The sequence below is a fragment of the Sminthopsis crassicaudata genome, chromosome X (genome assembly GCF_048593235.1).
Source record: "Sminthopsis crassicaudata isolate SCR6 chromosome X, ASM4859323v1, whole genome shotgun sequence".
In the NCBI taxonomy this organism is placed as follows: Eukaryota; Metazoa; Chordata; class Mammalia; order Dasyuromorphia; family Dasyuridae; genus Sminthopsis; species Sminthopsis crassicaudata.
Window position 1 is genome coordinate 80,864,225 of NC_133623.1, and position 12,213 is coordinate 80,876,437.

Below are 12,213 nucleotides of genomic sequence, written 5' to 3' on the forward strand. Positions count from 1 at the left end.
ACTTGAGACTAATTGCCAATTGGGCAGTTCTCTATTAACTTGTTTGAAGGTTGACCCTCCCCAGCTATTCTATGCTGACTTGATTGGTGGGACAAAGAGGGGGAAGTGACATGTGTGGGGGGAGGAGGAGGAGGAAGAGGAAATTGAGACGCTCTCTCTCTCTCTCTCTCTCTCTCTCTCTCTCTCAGCGTTTGAGGGAGGAAGGTGTGTGTGGAGATTGCTAGATCTAATCCCCTGACCTTGACCGTAAAAGATCAAGAATAAAGACGTTTAGTGATCCTGACTCTGACTGATTTCTGGGAAGACAGAGTTCCAGCACTTACCCTCTGGGGCCAGAGGGATGGAGAAGAAACAATCTTATATGTCTGTTATTGTAACTGGCATGCCAGACTGTAGGGCTCCCATAGGTTCAATAGTAGCATTAATGGCCCTAAGGTACACTAGCATTCTGAATTTTCTAGACTTTTTCTTTATAATAAATACAGGGCTATTCCATGGACTGGACATTGGTTCTATATGTCCAGCTTTCAACTGTTGTTGTATGATTTCATGTAAGGTTTGGGCTTTATAAGATGAGAAAGGCCATTGGGGCACCCAAACTGGGGTGTTAGGTTTCCATGTTAATGGTGTGGGCGTGATATGAAAGGTGGTACCTAAACCCCCAATGACCCCAATTAAAAATCCTATGGAGGTGGTATATAAACTGAGGCCCCACAAGCCTTCAACATATCTCTGCCCCATAGATTGTACCTGAGACCTGTGACCACCAGGGATCAGAATACCCCCCCATTTGTCTGCAAACTGCCATGGCAGATTTTTCTGCTGCAATCCCTTTAGATATAGCAGCTGGGAGGGCATCCATTTGAAAGGCATTGGAGCCAATATTCTCACAACTCTATCATCTCTTCCAGGCCAGCCTCCCCATGTACAATAAGCATGGCCTTCTGGCAGTATTAGCATTCTCCCTTGCCAATTTCTGTATAAGGTGGCTGGAGGCTTTTTCTCTGCCCACTGACTTCTCAATAGCCACCTGTAGGTGAGCCACAACATCAGGAAAAGGTTCATCTGGGCCCTGTTTAATTTTAGTCATGGAGGGCCTCTGCTTTCCAGAAGCCTGAATTTTTCTAAATGCTCTTTGGGCATCATATTGTATTTGATTCTCATTTCTTTTATACTTTCCAGCTTTCTGTATTATTTGTCCTAAACTTGTCTGGGAATCTAAAGCCTTCACAAAGGGGCGCAGATGGAGCAGACGGAAGACATATCTCCTCAGGGAGGGACGTAACCTTCCCTCTGTTTGCTTTCTCCTCCCTCCTCTTATCACCTTTCTTTTCCTCAAAGTCATATGGCTCTCTGTTTACTTTCTCATTACTCATCTTATCCCTGCCTCCTCCTTTTCCATCATATCCACTTCCTGCTTCTTCCTCAGTACCTCTTCCTTCTTTCATGTCACATCCACCTTCTTTGTCTTCCTGTTTATTTCCTGATTCTTTCCCACAGCTAACTTCAGCCTGCTCCATTTTATGGGCATTGCTGGTTCTGGTGAGTGCTGGTTTATGACCCTCATTTGTTTTATCACCCTCCATTTGCACTTCATTATCTACTTTTAATAGATTGCTGCTTGCACCTCTTAAAATGCCCCCAATCACTTGATAAATGAGGTGATGCCATTCCAGGATGGTTCCTGGAGTTTGTGTAACATAGGAAGCCATCAAAGGATCCTGACCTCCCACTTTTTAAAATCCATTTCCAATTCTGCTTGATTTACTATTCTATAAACTTCTTTCCCTGGTACCTCCTGATATGGAACCCTCACAACAATTTGTCCCATTTCCTAATTTTCTACTCACTTTAGAGCATTCTCTCTTCCCACCTGTAGGCCTGCTATAAGGTGAGGTCCTAGCCAAAATTGTCCCTGTTCAGGCGCCATTTGTAGCATCTCTTAACACTACCCTAACCTTTTAGCTCCCCTTTGAGCTACTCTTAATGCCTGTCTGTCAACTGCACAGCTAGGCCACACTTACCCATCTTCTGGCACCAACCCAGATAACAAACACAGACCACCAGGAGGTAGGGGTGAAGTGAAAGAGAACTTTATTCTTATATAGCACATATTTATACCCCCCTGAGGATCTGGGGAAGGACCTCTAGGAATCTGGCATAATGAGATTGGTCTGAGAAGAGGGAGAGGTGTGCTAGGCTGTGAGAGCACAGAGGGAGATATGGTACCTGGGTTTAGACACCGCCTCATGGGGTTGTGCCCCACCACCACGTAAGACTCGCCTGCACCTCAGTACCTCTCATCCCTCAGGTCCTCCCACATGCCTTGAGCTACATTTCTTGCTTCTAGAGGCTTTTTAACCCTTACACCTTTGGTGTTTTTCATCTCTCTTCCTGAGAAGTCAGGGAGGGTGTGTTGTCACATCTCCTTTTCAGTGCTTTCACTTCCCTTCCTGAGAAGTGGGGGGGGGGCATGATCACCTCTTTTTGGGGGTTCTCACCTCCCTGAGAAGTTAGGGATGGTGTGACCACCTGTGTTCTAAAACAAAAGAAAGCAGGAGATGTAAAGGGCTGAAACTCTTAAAAGGTGTGCTTGAATCAGAAAATCAAGCACTTAAGGCTAATTACCTATTGGACAATAACTCTATTAGCAAATGCTTGGAAAAATGGCCCTTCTCACTATTCCATGCTGACTAGATCTGTGGTGTATACAGACAATCATAGGAGGGATTAGAGGGTAGAGTGAGACCAGACTCATTTGGTTGCAGGATGGAGAGGAGAAAAGTGTGGAGATTCTGAACTTTAGATCCTTGGCAAAACTCCTGGCATTTTTGTCCATCTCCTTCACTCCTCCCCTTAAAGACCAAGGACTTTTGATTATCCTGACTCTGGATGACCCTGAGGCCTCCAGGGAGCTAGCCCGGACTTTACACCTGCCCAGAACTAATCCTCCCTTCACAAGATGCCCAGGGCTTGGCCTTGGGCAGGAACCTCTGGCTAGGGGCCCTTCAGCAGGCCAGATCAGATCAGCTTCTAGCCAGCTCAAAGGCATCCTGGGATCTACCTGGTGAAAGCTCTTCTTACAGAACAGGAGACTGAGGCCCACAATGAGCAGCGGAGCTGTATTCGAAGCCACCTCCTATGACTCCAGAGCCATCATCCTGTCTGCTCTGCCTCTCCCAGCCTCCAGAATCAAGCCTGGTACACAGAGAGGAAGCTAAGGATCACCCTTGTGATCCTCACTGCTGCCCTGACAGCCCAGACAAATCTATGTGACAGATGAGGAAAGTTGGGCTCAGGATTTGTTCACGGTTCTGTGGACAGCAGGGATTTGTATCCCCGCCTTCAGTGGCCCTAGAATGGAAGGGCCTCGTTCCCTCTTGGTGACCCAGCTCCAAGGCTGTCTGGGCCTCCATATGGGAAAAAGAGGCTGTGTCCCCAGAGACTTTCTCACTGGGACACGGGGAACCTCTATTATGGGCAGAGGAACCATCTGTAACAACTTTCACATCCCCTAAAGACTCCTGACACCCCCCAGAAGCACAGAGATACCCCAATTCCCCATCCACACTGGCTGTAATGACATGGGCCATATACACCTGTCTTCCCACATTCTCAGCTCCTCCCTTTTCATTAGTCTCTCACTCAGAGATGCCTGAGGTGGGGAGAGAAGGAAGAGATGTGGTTAAGTGTCTAGGTCCGGTGCCTGCTGGGGCCCCGCCCAGGCCGGAGTGCTGGCGCCCCAGGGTGTCCCCTACGTGCTGAGCCGGAGATCAGGCTCCAGGGGGCGCTGTCCGCCGGTGGCACCTAGAACCGTGCAAGTCGGAAAGATTCTACTCTCCCAACAAGCCCCAACCACAATTCTCTTTTGTTCCTATTCCAAGTCCCTGCAGATTGGGGGAGGGGTGCGGGGACAGACCGGACCACAGGACTCCTAGGCCCGACCTGGCCGCCTGCAGTTCCTGCTGTCTTTCCCGCCATCTCTCCACTCCGCCCCCTGCAAGGACCCCCCCCCACTGGATCAAAGGGTCAAGGTTCCAGAATTGGCCTCCGACCAACTGACATCTATGAGAGCTCATTCAATAGGCATTTAGGAGGCGCCTGCTGTATGCCGGCCCTGTGCTAGCTGCTCATACAGATACACTAGAGCAGTTCCTCGCCCCCCCCCTCCCCGCGGCTCCTGTTCTGTGACTGTGGGCCGGGAGAAGGCGCTCTCCAGTGAGCGGCCCCCACGCCTGCCCCGCCACTCCCCCCTGGCCGTGCGGGTGGGCCAGCTTCCAACGCCAGCGCGAGGACGCGGAGCGCCGGCCCATGGCCCCGCTGACCAGGCCTCCCGCCAAGGAAAGGGCGCTTGAAGGCGGAGATCCTGGTGCTCCTCAGGGGGACAGGACAGAACGCTGGGGGACGGGACTGAACGCTGGGGGACGGGACAGAACGCTGGGGGACGGGACAGAACGCTGGGGGACGGGACAGAACGCTGGGGGACGGGACTGAACGCTGGGGGACGGGACAGAACGCTGGGGGACGGGACAGAACGCTGGGGCGGGAGCGCCGACAGCCGCGTTTCCCAGCATTCCACCTGGATTGTCCACATTGTCCAGTCGGGCGTACCCGAAGCCCTAGTGGGGTGTCTGGCTCTGCCCATGCGTAACGAGCGTGCCAGGGGCTGGGGGAGGGGCTGGGGGAGGGGCTGAGGGGAAGGGCAGGGGTGTATTGCGGGTGTGGGGGAGGATTTGAAAGTGGAGGGAGGAGCGCGGGAGGGACTTGGACTGAGGGCGGGTTGCAGGCGGTAAAGCCCGAACTTTCTGCTGAAATCCGGTGTTAGTGCGGCCGGTAGTCGCCCTGAGGCGGCCAGGGGATCTGGTGGCCGCCTCCCCCGGCCCAGGGGAGCCAGAGAAGGAAAAGGGGCGCTCCCCAACGCCCCCGGCGCCCAGAACGTACGCCAGGGAAGGAGAGAAGGGGTATTCCTGGGGGGGGCAGCCCCCCCAAGACGGAGTGCCAGAGGCAGCGCCTCACCCTTCCCCAGGGGCGGGTCCGGCCCAGGGGGCTGCAGGTGCTCCCCGAAAGGAAGGGTGCGCGGCTCTGGCCCCTGGCGGACAGCGCCAAAGGGGCTCCAGCGACCCCAAGGAAACAGGCAGCAGCCCAGGCTCGGCCCACCCAGGGGCCGGGAGGGAGAGAAGTTCCCCAAGCACTGCCGGGCCGGCCAGGGAGCCCGGGGGGACGAAGGAGCCTCCGCGGGAGGGACGCTGCGCCTTGGCAGCGGCCACTGGGCTGGCCTGCCGGGGACCGGTGGCCACAGCCAGCGGGAAAGGCCCCGGGAAGGCTGCGGGACCGGGGCGGCCAGCAACAGTGGCCTAGAGCCAAAGGCTCTGGTGGAGGGAGAGCCCTGGGCACCCCCAGGCCCGGGCCTACACTCTCCCCCCGCCAAGAAGGGGGAGGAGCAAGAAGAGTCACACCTCAGGGCCCCAATCCACAGTAATCATTCAGGCCCCAGAATAATAATCCAGGCCCACCTCCAGAGTAATAATCCAGGCCTCCAGAGTAATAATCCAGGCCCCCCTCCAGAGTAATAATCCAGGCCCACCTCCAGAGTAATAATTCAGGCCCCTGAGTAATAATCCAGGCCTCCAGAGTAATAATTCAGGCCCTCCCAGGAATAGTTCAGAAGCCCAAGTAATAATTCATGCCCCCCTAAGTCATAATTCAGGTCCCCTCTGTAGAGTAATAATTCAGGCCCCCCCCAAGTCATAATCCAGGCTCACGCAGAGTAATAATCCAGGCCCCCAGAGTCATAATCCAGGCACTTCTCTGGAGTCATAATTCAGGCCCCCCCCCAACGAAGTCATAATTCAGGTCCCCCTCTCCTGAGTGATAATTTAGCTCACCCCAATAATAATTCAGGCCCCCCTGAGTCATAATTCAGACCCCCCAAGTCAAAATCCAGACCCCCCCAAGTAATAATCCAGGCCTCCAGAGTAATAATCCAGGCCCCCCTCCAGAGTAATAATCCAGGCCCCCTCTCCAGAGTAATAATTCAGGACCCCACCCCTGAGTAATAATCCAGGCCCGCCTCCAGAGTAATAATCCAGGCCCCCTCTCCAGAGTAATAATTCAGGACCCCACCCCCGAGTAATAATTCAGGCCCTCCCAGTAATAGTTCAGAACCCCAAGTAATAATTCATGCCCCCCTAAGTCATAATTCAGGTCCCCTCTGTAGAGTAATAATTCAGGCCCCCCCCAAGTCATAATCCAGGCTCACGCAGAGTAATAATCCAGGCCCCCAGAGTCATAATCCAGGCACTTCTCTGGAGTCATAATTCAGGCCCCCCCCAACGGAGTCATAATTCAGGTCCCCCTCTCCCGAGTGATAATTTAGCTCCCCCCAATAACAATTCAGGCCCCCCTGAGTCATAATTCAGGGCCCCCAAGTCATAATCCAGAAACCCCTGAGTCATAATTCAGGGCCCCCAAGTCATAATCCAGACACCCCTGAGTCATAATTCAGGCCCCCTGAGTAATAATCCAGGCCCCCCTCCAGAGTAATAATTCAGACCCCATGAGTAATAATCCAGGCACTCCTCCACAGTAATAATTCAGGCCCCCTCTCCAAAATAATTATTCAGGACCCCCCCCGAGTAATAATTCAGGCCCTCCCAGTAATACTTCAGAACCCCAAATAATAATTCATGCCCCCCCAAGTCATAATTGAGGTACCCTCTGCAGAGTAATAATTCAGATTCCCCCCAAGTCATAATCCAGGCCCCCCTCCCTGAGTAATAATTCAGGCCCCCTGAGTAATAATTCAGGCCCCCTTCCAGAGGTGTCCAGGCCGTGGAAAGGTCAGCGGGGCCAGCTCCCTGCTGGGCCAAGGTCATGTCCCCCCCTCCCCCTGCAGAGCGCAAGAACCCTCTCGGCACCCCCGGGTTCCTCAGAGGCGTGTTTATTGACCAGATGCATCACGCCTCAGGGAGGCAGGCCGCCCGAGCCGGCACCTGGAGACAAGGACAGCAGTCAGCGGCTGGCCGGCAGAGGGAGGGGGCTCCGGGGTCCGGAAGCGGCCGGTGGCGGGCAGCACCCAAAGGGGCCCGGGGGACCCAGAGTGCCGAGGGACCGGGCCCTCCCCTCTGCCCTCTGGCCCGGGCGGCCAGCACACCTGGAGGCGCCACTCTAGTCCTGGCTAGAACTTGTCTGGGGGGGAGGGCAGGCAGAGGAGGCCCCCCTGCCCTGCCCCCCCCCCCCGCCCTGGCCAGCCCAGCCAGACCGGGCCCCACTTACTCAGGGTCTGAGCGGGCAGCAGTCGGGCTCGGTCCTACCGGTCCATGCTGCAGCTGACCCGCCGTCCTGGCGCCCCACGAGAGGTGCTGCTTCTGCCTCTTGTCCTGGAACACACCCTAGCCGCCCCCAGGGCCCCTTGTGAGGAGCAAGGCCTGGCTGCCTTGGGGCTGTGTGTGTGCCCTGAAGGGGGGGGCGCCCCTCTGGGAGCCCTGTGCCCGGGGGAGGCAGACCCCGGGGGGAGGGGCTGGACAGGCCCTAGGGAATGCTGGGAATGGCCCATTGATTCAGAGTTCTCTCTGGCTTCCCTCTGCTCCCCAGGAAAGGTCCCTGGCCAGGCCCCGGGGGGAAGGGCCTCCAGGGGCTGGAGGCCACAGCCGCTGCCCGATGCCCAGGGTCAGGGAAGGAGCTGGGGGCCGACCCGCAAGGGGGGAGCTCGGGCACCCCAGGGAAATGAGGGCATTGGCCGGGGCTCTCCCTCCCACGGGGCACCCAGCCCGGGAGGCTGGGCGGCCTACTCTCAGGGCAGGCCCATGGGCCGTGGGGCGGCTTCTCAGGAGAGCCGTCACGCCGCGCGGGCAGCCCCCACTGGCGGTGCTCCTTGGCGTCTCCGGGCGCGCACAGCCACCCTGGCGGGGCGGTGCCCGGCACCCGGCTACCCGGATGGCAGCCCCATTCTAGGGAGGGCACAAGGGGAGCCCCTGCAGGGAGGGAGAGGCTCGCTCCATGTCACCCACCAGGAAAGAAGAAAGCTGCAGCTCAGCGCCAGTCCTGCCCCGGCATTTGAGAGAGCGGAGAAATTCTCATTCCTGGGGGGAGAAGGAGAGAGCGCCTCGGTCACGAAGGCTCTGGAACCCCTCACAGCCCCACGGGGGGCCGGAACACCCCCACGCACTGGGCACCAGAAGGCCTGCACTCCATTAAGCGGGCTCCCCACCCCCAAGCCGGGGGCGGCCTCCCCGGCCAGTCGGCCCTCGTGAGCTCGGCCCCCTCCTCTGCAAAGCAGACGAGGGAAGCCCCCCTGCCCTTGTGGGGGACGACCCTTTGGAAGGCCCCTTTGGGAGGGACTGGCTGCCGGCCCCCCGCCCCCCGTGCGGGTCGTCTCCCCGGGGGAGCGGGGGGAGGCCGGCTCCGGGCCAAGGGGACCGGGCACCCTCGGAGGGGCACGGGGCGGAGGGCAGGCTTTGGGCAACGCTTCCTACCTTGATCATTTCTTCCTGAGCGGCATCAATGGTTCTCCTTCCTCACAGATGGTGGCCCTGATGGGGGCCCTCGGGGAGAGGGCAACTTCTGATGTGTCTGTCATGAGCAGGGGTGCGTGGGAAGAGTGCCAGGCGGGGGTCCTGAGCCCTGGCACCCACCCCCACACGCCGGTCCCAGTGATGGGGCTTCAGACCCCAGGGAAAGAGCTGGGTCTGGAACTGTGTGCCATGGGCATTTGTGTGGGGAGTGAATTTGTGTGTGTGTGTGTGTGTGTGTATGTGTGTCTGTTGAGTGTGTGTGTGTGTGTGTGTGTCTGTGAGTGTGTGTGTGTGTGAGTGTCTGGGCCTCTGTGTGGCTGGTGTGTCTGTGCAGTTGTGTGCTGAGTATGTACAGTGTGTGTGTGGTTTGTGTGTTTGTACAGTGTGTGTGGTTTCTGTGTACAGTGTGAGAGGTTGGTGTGTTTGTACAGTGTGTGTGTGGTTTGTGTGTTTGTGCGGTGTGAGAGGTTGGTGTGTTTGTGCGGTGTGAGAGGTTGGTGGGTATGGTGTGTGTGTGGTTTGTGGCCTTTTTTGTCTGAGTGTTAGATGTGGGTTTTTGTTCAGTTTGTGAACACTTGTGTGGTGTGTGTCCCTATGTGTCAGTGTGGCTTCTGGGGAGAAGCAGCCCCGCCCCCGCCGCCCCCGCTGGTACCTGGGGAGGAGAATGGCAGTTTGTCACTGGAGATCTGTGCTAAGGCTCTTCTGGAGCTGCCATTGGGGATCTTGGGGCAGGATCCGCACTGGAGGCCTCCTGGAGGACAAAGAGCAGGCGCCACCCACCAGGGCAGCTGGGGCACTGGGGGCCATTGCCTCCTCCCTGAGGGGTCTCTCAGGGCTCTCAGGGGTCCCAGGGGCCAGACCCCCTGCAGAGAGCCTGCGCCCTGGGGGAGGGCAGAGCCAAGGCTGCCCTACCCGGAGATGGGGGGCCTCCCTCCCTCCCAGGGCAAGTGGTCGTCCTGCTCTCCCCGTGCGGCCCGGCCCAGGCTGTCTCAGCAGGGCTGCCTTCCCAGCCTCCCAAGGGCCTTCCCAGCCTCCCAAGGGCCTTCCCAGCGTCCCAAGGGCCTTCCCAGCCTCCCAAGGGCCTTCCCAGCATCCCCACCTGGGTCCCCCCCCCAGCAGCCTGTCAGGTAGCAGCTCCAGCCTGGGCCTCCATGACACTGGGGGAAGGGGCATCAGGACCAGTGCAGGGCCCGCTCACTGAAGAGTTTAGGAGGCCCCCCAAGCCCTCCTGCCCGCCCATGCCCCATGTCTCAGCCCCCCCACCTTGAGTCCTTGAGGCTCAGGAAGCCAGGCCCTGGCAGCTGGGAGCCAGTGGGCCCTCACTTTCTCAGGTGGCACAGACACTCGTGCCACCCGCTGCCTGGTCCCTAGCTCCGGGCGGGAGCAGAGGCTGGCCCAGCTGACACCCAGGCTGGGCACGGGCAGCTCTGGGCAGCCCCGGACTCCTCAGCCCCAGGACTGTGGCCCATAGAATGTGGCCATGACATCATCCATTATGACCCACCAGGTCACAGGTCTGGGTGTGGCCCAACAGCCCTGAATCTCCTTGTTGTGTCAAGGGGGATGGGCAGGGCAGGCCCAGCCCCCCCCCCACCCTCTTGCTCCACCCCCCACCCCCAGAGCAGGACCCAGATCTCTGGGCCCAGAGCAGACAATTCCCTGCCACCTCCGGTGGCAGAAGCCCCAGGTGTCCACAAAACACTCACAGGGGAAGGGGCGCGGGCACAGGGGAGGAAGCCGGCCGGCCCTGGTCAAGGGCGAGGAAGCCGGGCCTGGAAGCCCCTCTGCTGTGTGCCGTCCCCCCTCCCAGTTCCCAGAGCTCCAAGGGTTTACACCTTATTTCTGGGAAATTGGAAGGTGGGGGCCGTGGGCCCAGAGCAGGGAGCCAGGGCTTCCCAGCCCAAATCAGCCCCAATACCGCCCCCTGCTGGTACCTGGGGAGGAGAATGGCAGTTTGTCACTGGAGATCTGTGCTAAGGCTCTTCTGGAGCTGCCATTGGGGATCTTGGGGCAGGATCCGCACTGGAGGCCTCCTGGAGGACAAAGAGCAGGCGCCACCCACCAGGGCAGCTGGGGCACTGGGGGCCATTTCCTCGCCTTGGCTCTCAGGGGTCCCGGGGGCCAGACCCTCTGCAGAGAGCCTGGGCCCTGGGGGAGGGCAGAGCCAAGGCTGCCCTACCCGGAGATGGGGGGCCTCCCTCCCTCCCAGGGCAAGTGGTCGTCCTGCTCTCCCCGTGTGGCCCGGCCTGGCCCAGGCTGTCTCAGCAGGGCTGCCTTCCCAGCCTCCCAGGGGCCTTCCCAGCCTCCCAAGGGCCTTCCCAGTCTCCCAAGGGCCTTCCCAGCATCCCCACCTGGGACCCTCCCCTCACTGAAGAGTTTAGGAGGCCCCCCAAGCCCTCCTGCCCCCCCATGCCCCATGTCTCAGCCCCCCCACCTTGAGTCCTTGAGGCTCAGGAAGCCAGGCCCTGGCAGCTGGGAGCCAGTGGGCCCTCACTTTCTCAGGTGGCACAGACACTCGTGCCACCCGCTGCCTGGTCCCTGGCTCCGGGCGGGAGCAGAGGCTGGCCCAGCTGACACCCAGGCTGGGCACGGGCAGCTCTGGGCAGCCCCGGACGCCTCAGCCCCAGGACTGTGGCCCATAGAATGTGGCCATGACAACATCCATTGTGACCCACCAGGTCACAGGTCGGGGCGTGGCCCAAAGGCCCTGAATCTCCTTGTTGTGTCAAGGGGGATGGGCAGGGCAGGCCCAGCCCCCCCAGGCCCGGCCCCACCCTCTTGCTGCCCCCCACCCCCACCCCCAGAGCAGGACCCAGATCTCTGGGCCCAGACCAGACAATTCCCTGCCACCTCTGGTGGCAGAAGCCCCAGGTGTCCACAAAACACTCACACGGGAAGGGGCGCGGGCACAGGGGAGGAAGCCGGCCGGCCCTGCTCAGGGGCGAGGAAGCCGGGCCTGGAAGCCCCCTTGCTGTGTGCCGTCCCCCCTCCCAGTTCCCAGGGTCTGCACCCTATCTTTTTGGAATTGGAAGGTGGGGGCCGTGAGTCCAGACCGGGGACCTGGCTTCCCAGCCCAAATCAGGCCGTGTCCCAGCCGCATCCCCACGGTTCGCGTCCCAGCGCTCTCCCACCTCTCTCTGTGAAGGGCCAGTGTGGGCAGTGGCTACGCCGGGGCTTCCCACCCCAAATAGGCCCTTAGATCATCCACATCCCAAAATTCCATCTCCCGGGTGTCCATTCCCTTGAGCCCCGTGGGTGCGGTCTCTCACAGGATCGTGGGCACAGAGCAGAAGCGGGGGAAGGGAAGGGGCGGCAGGCGCAGCAGATGACAGGGAGTTAGGCGGGCAGAGCCCAGGGAAGGGATGGGCAGGGGACAGGGAACAGGAGGGGGCGGGCGAGCTGTGGGGAAAGGAGAGAACAATCCTAGAGGCCAAAGGCAATTTCACCAGAAAACGCCTTTATTTTTCTTCTTGAGTTGAAGAAAGCTGTTTTAGTTATAGAAGACAGAAGGTAAAGCAGCATAAGCTCAAACTGAAAGCATCATTGTTCCACGGGAAGATGGGAGGAGAGGGCTGTGGGAGGGCGCCTCAGGCCCTCTGCAGCTCAGCTGTCCGAGGAGGAGACTTGGAGGGGGCCTTCTGGCCATGCCTGGAGGGGGGAGAGAAGGACCCTAGAGGAAGCCGAGGGAAGACAGGGGAAG

At 58.9% G+C, this 12,213-nt stretch overlaps 1 long non-coding RNA gene across 2 annotated transcripts; it reads right to left on the reverse strand.

The window, feature by feature from the left end:
- Positions 1 to 6,924: 6,924 nt before the first annotated feature.
- On the reverse strand, positions 6,925 to 11,160 carry LOC141549187 (uncharacterized). 2 transcript variants are annotated; one of them, XR_012484278.1, is made up of 7 exons: positions 10,948 to 11,160; positions 10,448 to 10,546; positions 9,166 to 9,264; positions 8,475 to 8,571; positions 8,010 to 8,081; positions 7,276 to 7,391; positions 6,925 to 6,992 (listed from the first exon to the last, which is right to left on the reverse strand). It is a non-coding gene; the product is annotated as an uncharacterized LOC141549187 (long non-coding RNA). The 2 variants fall into 2 exon arrangements; XR_012484279.1 differs by lacking the exons at positions 10,448 to 10,546; positions 10,948 to 11,160 and adding an exon at positions 9,777 to 9,980.
- Positions 11,161 to 12,213: the final 1,053 nt, after the last annotated feature.